The sequence below is a fragment of the Sinocyclocheilus grahami genome, unplaced genomic scaffold (genome assembly GCF_001515645.1).
Source record: "Sinocyclocheilus grahami isolate Dianchi unplaced genomic scaffold, SAMN03320097.WGS_v1.1 scaffold545.1, whole genome shotgun sequence".
Lineage (NCBI taxonomy): Eukaryota > Metazoa > Chordata > Actinopteri > Cypriniformes > Cyprinidae > Sinocyclocheilus > Sinocyclocheilus grahami.
The window spans coordinates 70833-78959 of NW_015505724.1; the positions used below are offsets into that span (position 1 = coordinate 70833).

At 42.8% G+C, this 8127-nt stretch overlaps 1 long non-coding RNA gene across 1 annotated transcript in view; it reads right to left on the bottom strand.

Moving 5' to 3' along the window:
- LOC107555813 (uncharacterized) overlaps nucleotides 1-5351 on the bottom strand; it is a 17697-nt gene extending 12346 nt beyond the window's left edge. The window contains exon 1 of the long non-coding RNA XR_001605202.1: nucleotides 5285-5351. This is a non-coding gene — a long non-coding RNA (uncharacterized lncRNA). The remainder of the gene's footprint in view (nucleotides 1-5284) is intronic.
- Nucleotides 5352-8127: the final 2776 nt, after the last annotated feature.

An 8127-nucleotide genomic window follows, 5' to 3' on the forward strand; every position in this document is an offset into this window, starting at 1 on the left:
ACTCCAAGCAGCAAGAACCTGGACCCTTTCCTCTGCTCATTGCAGGCGCCTGACTCACACTCAGGCTCCCTTCGAATCATGACTGCCATAAATGTCCATGACACATCAGTGTCCGATGCAGCATTAGCCCTGTGGGCGGAGAACTCAGCTATCAGCCTGAAGCTATTCAGAACATTGAATCAAGGACAGCAGAGCCTCCCACATGTCTCAAGACACAGCCGCTTCCCTCTCAGTCCCTGGTCGACAACCATGGCTACCTCCAAGATCATCTGCGCTGTGGACATACGATGGAACAACAGACACCTGAGTCACTACTTCCTCGTTGTCCACAACCTACCTCATGACATCTGCATTGGAGCAGACATCATGGTCCGGCTCAACACCTGTGTGGACATTGTGAACGACGTCATATGGGCTCCCCCGTCACGCCAACTGACCACTGCAGTCAACCTCAAGAACCTTCGATCTGGTCAAACAATGCCAGACGCATGCACCATGATCAGTGAGCAGGAAGCTGCAATACCTGCCTACAACAAAAGTGTCAGCGTCCGCCTCAACATTCGACCTGGCCAAACTCTCAACAGTAAGCTAGGCTTCTTCCAACCTTCCAGGACCTGCCTAAGGCTAGGACTGACCTTGGAAGCCACACCTCTCATTGAAATGTCATCTCGTGCTGTGTATGTATTGTTCAACAACTGTATGGCCAAAGACATCAACATTCCCAAAGCCAGTCACCTGGGATGGCTCATCAACCAGACGTTCCATGACTTTGAGCTAACGGTACCGGTCATAGGCCACATACCAGTCCAACTACTGTCAGATGAATATGATGACACCGTAACCTTCACAAGACCCAATGGAACCATTGCCATCACTTCTATTCTGCCAGTGCCCAGAGAAAGCGTCTGCCGATCAGAAATCGCAGACGACACTCACCTCGCCGTCTATGCTGTCGCAACACAGCCCACGACAGAACTACATGCACAGGTGACCCTCAAGGCACAGAGCCCCTCAAATGTCTCAACCATGGAGGAACCCTACACCGGGTTCGCCACACAAATCCAACAGATCATGAGTGAGGCGGAGGGCATGAGGCACAAGGAAGCAGATTGCCAAGGACTCAAAGAGGTTCTTTACAAGTACAAGGACTCCTTCGCAAAGGACTCCCTCGACTGTGGACTGACCAACATCCACAGTGTGCGCATCCCGACAAGCCCAAATACACCACCCACATTTGTGCGACAGTACAAGATTCCAATAGCGTCATGTGAACCAGTGCAAGAAATTTTTGACTCCATGCTGGAAAAGGGGGACATCCGGCCCTGTAACAGCACATACTCTGCTCTGATATGGCCAGTCATGAAACCCAACGGCAAATGGCACAACCCCTACATACTCTCCTCCACCGCACTGCTAAGACCAGCCTCTAGTAGAGAGGAGGTACTCCCCACCCGTGACACTCGTTTGCTGTCTCACCGCATTCGGTGTCCGTGTGTCTCTTTTGTTTTTTGTTTTTTGTGTTTACCTTTATAGCTATATAGATATATATATTTTTTTAAATGTCCTCTTTCTCTCTCTCTCTCTCACTACAATTTCCTTTCCCCTCTAGTCCCCTCATCAGGGAACTCCCTTAACTCAAAATTTAAATACAGTTCCCGAAACTAGGATTGACTCCTTTCACCCAAAATTTTTTTTTTGTCGTAAATCGTTGAAACCGATGGCTAGTTGACACCCCAGTGCGTACAGCTACCCTCACCTACGATCGACACGACACTGCCACGCGCATTATCCTGCCCAACCAAACGTTATGGATCAATGTCCCTAAGGGTTCGATCCTCCATATTGACGATTTAGCATTGTACCACCTTACCGACGACGAGTATCAGGCTGAACTCGAAATCTCACCCTTTTTCAAACAGCCTTCCTTCGTCCTCGATCCAGAATGGGAAGAAAGGATCAAGGAGGAAGGAATGCAACTTATTGATTTGACTCCTGTTGATGCAACTCTAGAAGCTATCTCTCGCCTACCGCCCGCTGGCGCGCCAATCATTCGGTCTTGGTCTGCCGCTGACACAGCGCTTTGCGTTTCTACTATTGTAGGATATGTTGTGACACTGGCACTTGCCTTCCTCCTCCACATGCGAGTGAACGCCATCCAAGAGTCTTTCAACATGGGCACGCACGGCGTCCCGCACATGTTCCGACGTGATAAAACTGACCAAGAACCTGAACTTGAGAACTCAACAAGCCTAACTGAGATTACGCCTATACTGCATTGTCGAACCTCTGACAGCTAGAGTAATCGAAACGACCCAATACTAGATAACCCTAAACAAAGCACCCCCATCTCATCTCAAGTGTTCCTGATCCAACTGTCCCAAATTACCTAAGCCTTGCACCAGGATTCAGTTAGTGATGGAGATGTTGTTTGTATTCTGTGTGTGCCTGTTCTCTCTCTCTATGCCTCTTGTTCCAGTGCCCGCCGATGTTCGCACCGGGAACATCACCGCGCAAAAGGGGGATGTGTAGGATCTCGGTCTTCAAACGGACCACTTACACTATTGAGTCACACATGAAACAATCACATTCCATTGAGACAAACTGAGGAGCCCCACCTCTAGTAGAGAGGAGGTACTCCCCACCCGTGACACTCGTTTGCTGTCTCACCGCATTCGGTGTCCGTGTGTCTCTTTTGTTTTTTGTTTTTTGTGTTTACCTTTATAGCTATATAGATATAATTTTTTTTTAAATGTCCTCTTTCTCTCTCTCTCTCTCACTACAATTTCCTTTCCCCTCTAGTCCCCTCATCAGGGAACTCCCTTAACTCAAAATTTAAATACAGTTCCCGAAACTAGGATTGACTCCTTTCACCCAAAATTTTTTTTTTGTCGTAAATCGTTGAAACCGATGGCTAGTTGACACCCCAGTGCGTACAGCTACCCTCACCTACGATCGACACGACACTGCCACGCGCATTATCCTGCCCAACCAAACTTTATGGATCAATGTCCCTAAGGGTTCGATCCTCCATATTGACGATTTAGCATTGTACCACCTTACCGACGACGAGTATCAGGCTGAACTCGAAATCTCACCCTTTTTCAAACAGCCTTCCTTCGTCCTCGATCCAGAATGGGAAGAAAGGATCAAGGAGGAAGGAATGCAACTTATTGATTTGACTCCTGTTGATACAACTCTAGAAGCTATCGCTCGCCTTCCGCCCGCTGGTGCGCCCATCATTCGGTCTTGGTCTGCCGCTGACACAGCACTTTGCGTTTCTACTATTGTAGGATATGTTGTGACTCTGGCACTTGCCTTCCTCTTCCACATGCGAGTGAACGCCGTCCAAGAGTCTTTCAACATGGGCATGAACGGCATCCCACACATGTTCCGACGTGATAAAACCGACCAAGAACCTGAACCTGAGAACTCAACAAGCCTAATTGAGATTACGCCTATACCGCTTCGTCGAACCTCTGACAGCTAGAGTAATCGAAATGACCCAATACTAGATAACCCTAAACAATGCATCCCCATCTCATCTCGAGTGTTCCTGATCCAATTGTCCCAAATTACCCAGATGGTGTCCGCATGTAATAAAAGTGAAGCTTCGTGTTAAGGTATGCATGCCCCGCCTTGCATCAAGTCGACTGGAAGAGCGTGCCGTGGGACGGACTTGTGCCACAGGCCAAAACCCCACTGCAATACAGATTCAATTGCTTCTCACTGTTTACTCTCTCGAGTGAAGGCTTTTGCTGCTTGCTCTCCCGAACGCAGGCTTTCGCCACTTGCTCTCTCGAGCAAGGCCTTGTCGCCGTGTGGAGAGCACTCTAACTTGTGCTCACAAGCTGAACCATCAGGCAATCAACCATCTAAGAACTCAAACACTTCAGTTGAAGCTTCGTAACTCTGCAGAACGCAAAGTCTTGCTAAAGCAGACTCTCTCTCAGAACTCACTTCTGAACTGTATATGTGTGTTAGTGTGTGTGTGTGTGTGTGTGTGTGTGTATTTTAGCTTAGTTTTGATGTAATCTAGAATAGCCAATAAAATTTGTGTTTCATTTATAAAGAATCATTGTCTGGTGTCATATAACTTTAAAGTCAAAACCTTTTCCAAAGATCACGTTACCTCTCTAAGAGCTTACAAATTATCAAAGAACGTATTAGCCCGTGGCCAGGGAAAATACATATATTCAAATTGGTAATATACACTGACATTAACGTCTCGCTGGCCGAGTAGCTGATAGAGTGTAAACGATCAAATTTGAAATCAGTTTTAATCAGGTGGACCTCGAATTTTCAGATCCGAGTCCTTTCAAAACCTGAGCTAGAAATAAAATTAATGATTTAATGATTAATCAAGAAGTAATGAGTTAAATTTCTGACAAATGTGTATGCAAACTACCTGATATTTGAGTTTGAATGAATGAATGAAAGATTCGCCGAACATTGGCGTGAATGAAAAATTGGTATCCGGCATAATTTTCTGGTGATAATATGGTTTATAAGAAGTTATTAAAACTTGCAGAAATACTCCCCACGGGAAAAACATGTGACCCATGCCTAATCAGGTGTGGCTGATTAGGCTAAGCCTAGCAAGTAATGTCTGATTGGAACAACGATCTGGGGGACGGACTTATGCAGCGGATCAAAAACCCAATGCAAAACGGATTCAATCGCCTTTCGCCTTTGTGTTAATCATGCTCCAACTTGCGCTCACAAGCTGCACCATCAAGCGATCGGTCATCCAGAACTCAAACACTCCGTTGAAGCTTCGTTAATGCCAGAGATCTTCGAAAGCCTAAAGTCTTGCAAACTTAAACTCTCTCAGAAGAACTGCCAAAGCCTCTGCGTCATCTGCGTTACTCATTTTCCTGAACCTTTTGTGTGTATGTGTTTGTTTTAGCTTAGTTTAATGTAATCTAGAATAGCCAATAAATTCTTGTTTCATTTATAAAGAAGTATTGTCTTGTGTCGTGAAATTTTTAAAGTTAAAACTCTGCCCAGATCTTAGTTAACTAGCTCGTAGCTTATAACTTATCAAAAGCATGTATTAACCTCTGGCCAGGGAAAATACAAATATTCAAATTGTTATATATACAGACGTTAACGTCTCGCTGGACGAACAGTTGATAAAGTGTAAACTATCAAATTTGAAATCAGTTCTAATCAGGTTGACTTCGAATCGTCAGATTCGATTCCTCTCAAAACCTGAGCTAAAATAATAATAATGAATTCCCTTACAGATAAAATGAGTTAAATTCATTACACACATGAGACCTACCTCTGTAAAAAGTACATCCATGATGAATTTGATCTGGTCACTGTGGGTGTGCGGTCCAGAATTGAAGTCAGGTGAGAGTGGATTGCATCAATCTGCTCCTGATCTTCAATGTATACCGGCACAGGTGCTGACTGAGCAGAATGCTTGGGGGAAAGTGTAAAGCCACTTTGAATTCTTTTGGCCACTTGCCTTTCAAAAGAAAGAAAACATTTTAATTTGCTGACCCCCCCCAATACAACAACTCTAGTAAGTGACAATAAACAGGCAGATTCATAATTCAAATGTTTTAATTTCATCAAATGTAGGTTATCAAGAATAGACATGTGAATATTGCCATGTGGGAATTTTACTGAGGTGATTATGAAAACAATGACAAGGCATGATTGATTGATGCCTTATGACTATGCTGATGATTTATTGCATTTTTCATCTGTGCTGTGTTGCCTCAGTTTGGTCAGTTATTTCCACTGGCAAGGAAGGGACTTCAAGAATGAAACAAACTAAGAAACTCATACCTCTCTGTCTCAAACTGCTCAGCAATCTTATCGCAGGAATGTCAAGCTAACAGAAATGTTACAGGATAAGTATTCAGATCTTACTGGTAGAACTCAATGACCAGCGATAAAGTACAACAACTTTATAGCAACCATTTAATGAAGAAAATAGAAAAGCTCATCTGAGGGAAATTAAATGGAGTGTTCAGCACGGTGTAGAGGGAATACTCTCGACGTTATATGAGTGTGTGTGTGTGTGTGTGTGTGTGTGTATTTTAGCTTAGTTTTGATGTAATCTAGAATAGCCAATAAAATTTGTGTTTCATTTATAAAGAATCATTGTCTGGTGTCATATAACTTTAAAGTCAAAACCTTTTCCAAAGATCACGTTACCTCTCTAAGAGCTTACAAATTATCAAAGAACGTATTAGCCCGTGGCCAGGGAAAATACATATATTCAAATTGGTAATATACACTGACATTAACGTCTCGCTGGCCGAGTAGCTGATAGAGTGTAAACGATCAAATTTGAAATCAGTTTTAATCAGGTGGACCTCGAATTTTCAGATCCGAGTCCTTTCAAAACCTGAGCTAGAAATAAAATTAATGATTAATTCCCTTATCAAGAAGTAATGAGTTAAATTTCTGACAAATGTGTATGCAAACTACCTGATATTTGAGTTTGAATGAAAGCTTGCTTTATTCGCCGAACATTGGCGTGAATGAAAAATTGGTATCCGGCATAATTTTCTGGTGATAATATGGTTTATAAGAAGTTATTAAAACTTGCAGAAATACTCCCCACGGGAAAAACATGTGACCCATGCCTAATCAGGTGTGGCTGATTAGGCTAAGCCTAGCAAGTAATGTCTGATTGGAACAACGATCTGGGGGACGGACTTATGCAGCGGATCAAAAACCCAATGCAAAACGGATTCAATCGCCTTTCGCCTTTGTGTTAATCATGCTCCAACTTGCGCTCACAAGCTGCACCATCAAGCGATCGGTCATCCAGAACTCAAACACTCCGTTGAAGCTTCGTTAATGCCAGAGATCTTCGAAAGCCTAAAGTCTTGCAAACTTAAACTCTCTCAGAAGAACTGCCAAAGCCTCTGCGTCATCTGCGTTACTCATTTTCCTGAACCTTTTGTGTGTATGTGTTTGTTTTAGCTTAGTTTAATGTAATCTAGAATAGCCAATAAATTCTTGTTTCATTTATAAAGAAGTATTGTCTTGTGTCGTGAAATTTTTAAAGTTAAAACTCTGCCCAGATCTTAGTTAACTAGCTCGTAGCTTATAACTTATCAAAAGCATGTATTAACCTCTGGCCAGGGAAAATAGGAAAATACAAATTGTTATATACACAGACGTTAACGTCTCGCTGGACGAACAGTTGATAAAGTGTAAACTATCAAATTTGCAAATTTGAATAATCAGGTTGACTTCGAATCGTCAGATTCGATTCCTCTCAAAACCTGAGCTAAAATAATAATAATGAATTCCCTTACAGATAAAATGAGTTAAATTCATTACACACATGAGACCTACCTCTGTAAAAAGTACATCCATGATGAATTTGATCTGGTCACTGTGGGTGTGCGGTCCAGAATTGAAGTCAGGTGAGAGTGGATTGCATCAATCTGCTCCTGATCTTCAATGTATACCGGCACAGGTGCTGACTGAGCAGAATGCTTGGGGGAAAGTGTAAAGCCACTTTGAATTCTTTTGGCCACTTGCCTTTCAAAAGAAAGAAAACATTTTAATTTGCTGACCCCCCCCAATACAACAACTCTAGTAAGTGACAATAAACAGGCAGATTCATAATTCAAATGTTTTAATTTCATCAAATGTAGGTTATCAAGAATAGACATGTGAATATTGCCATGTGGGAATTTTACTGAGGTGATTATGAAAACAATGACAAGGCATGATTGATTGATGCCTTATGACTATGCTGATGATTTATTGCATTTTTCATCTGTGCTGTGTTGCCTCAGTTTGGTCAGTTATTTCCACTGGCAAGGAAGGGACTTCAAGAATGAAACAAACTAAGAAACTCATACCTCTCTGTCTCAAACTGCTCAGCAATCTTATCGCAGGAATGTCAAGCTAACAGAAATGTTACAGGATAAGTATTCAGATCTTACTGGTAGAACTCAATGACCAGCGATAAAGTACAACAACTTTATAGCAACCATTTAATGAAGAAAATAGAAAAGCTCATCTGAGGGAAATTAAATGGAGTGTTCAGCACGGTGTAGAGGGAATACTCTCGACGTTATATGCCATAGGAACATGGCAATCGTTTCTTAGCTGTGGACCTAAAGATGTCTCTGTGCTGGTCATCTC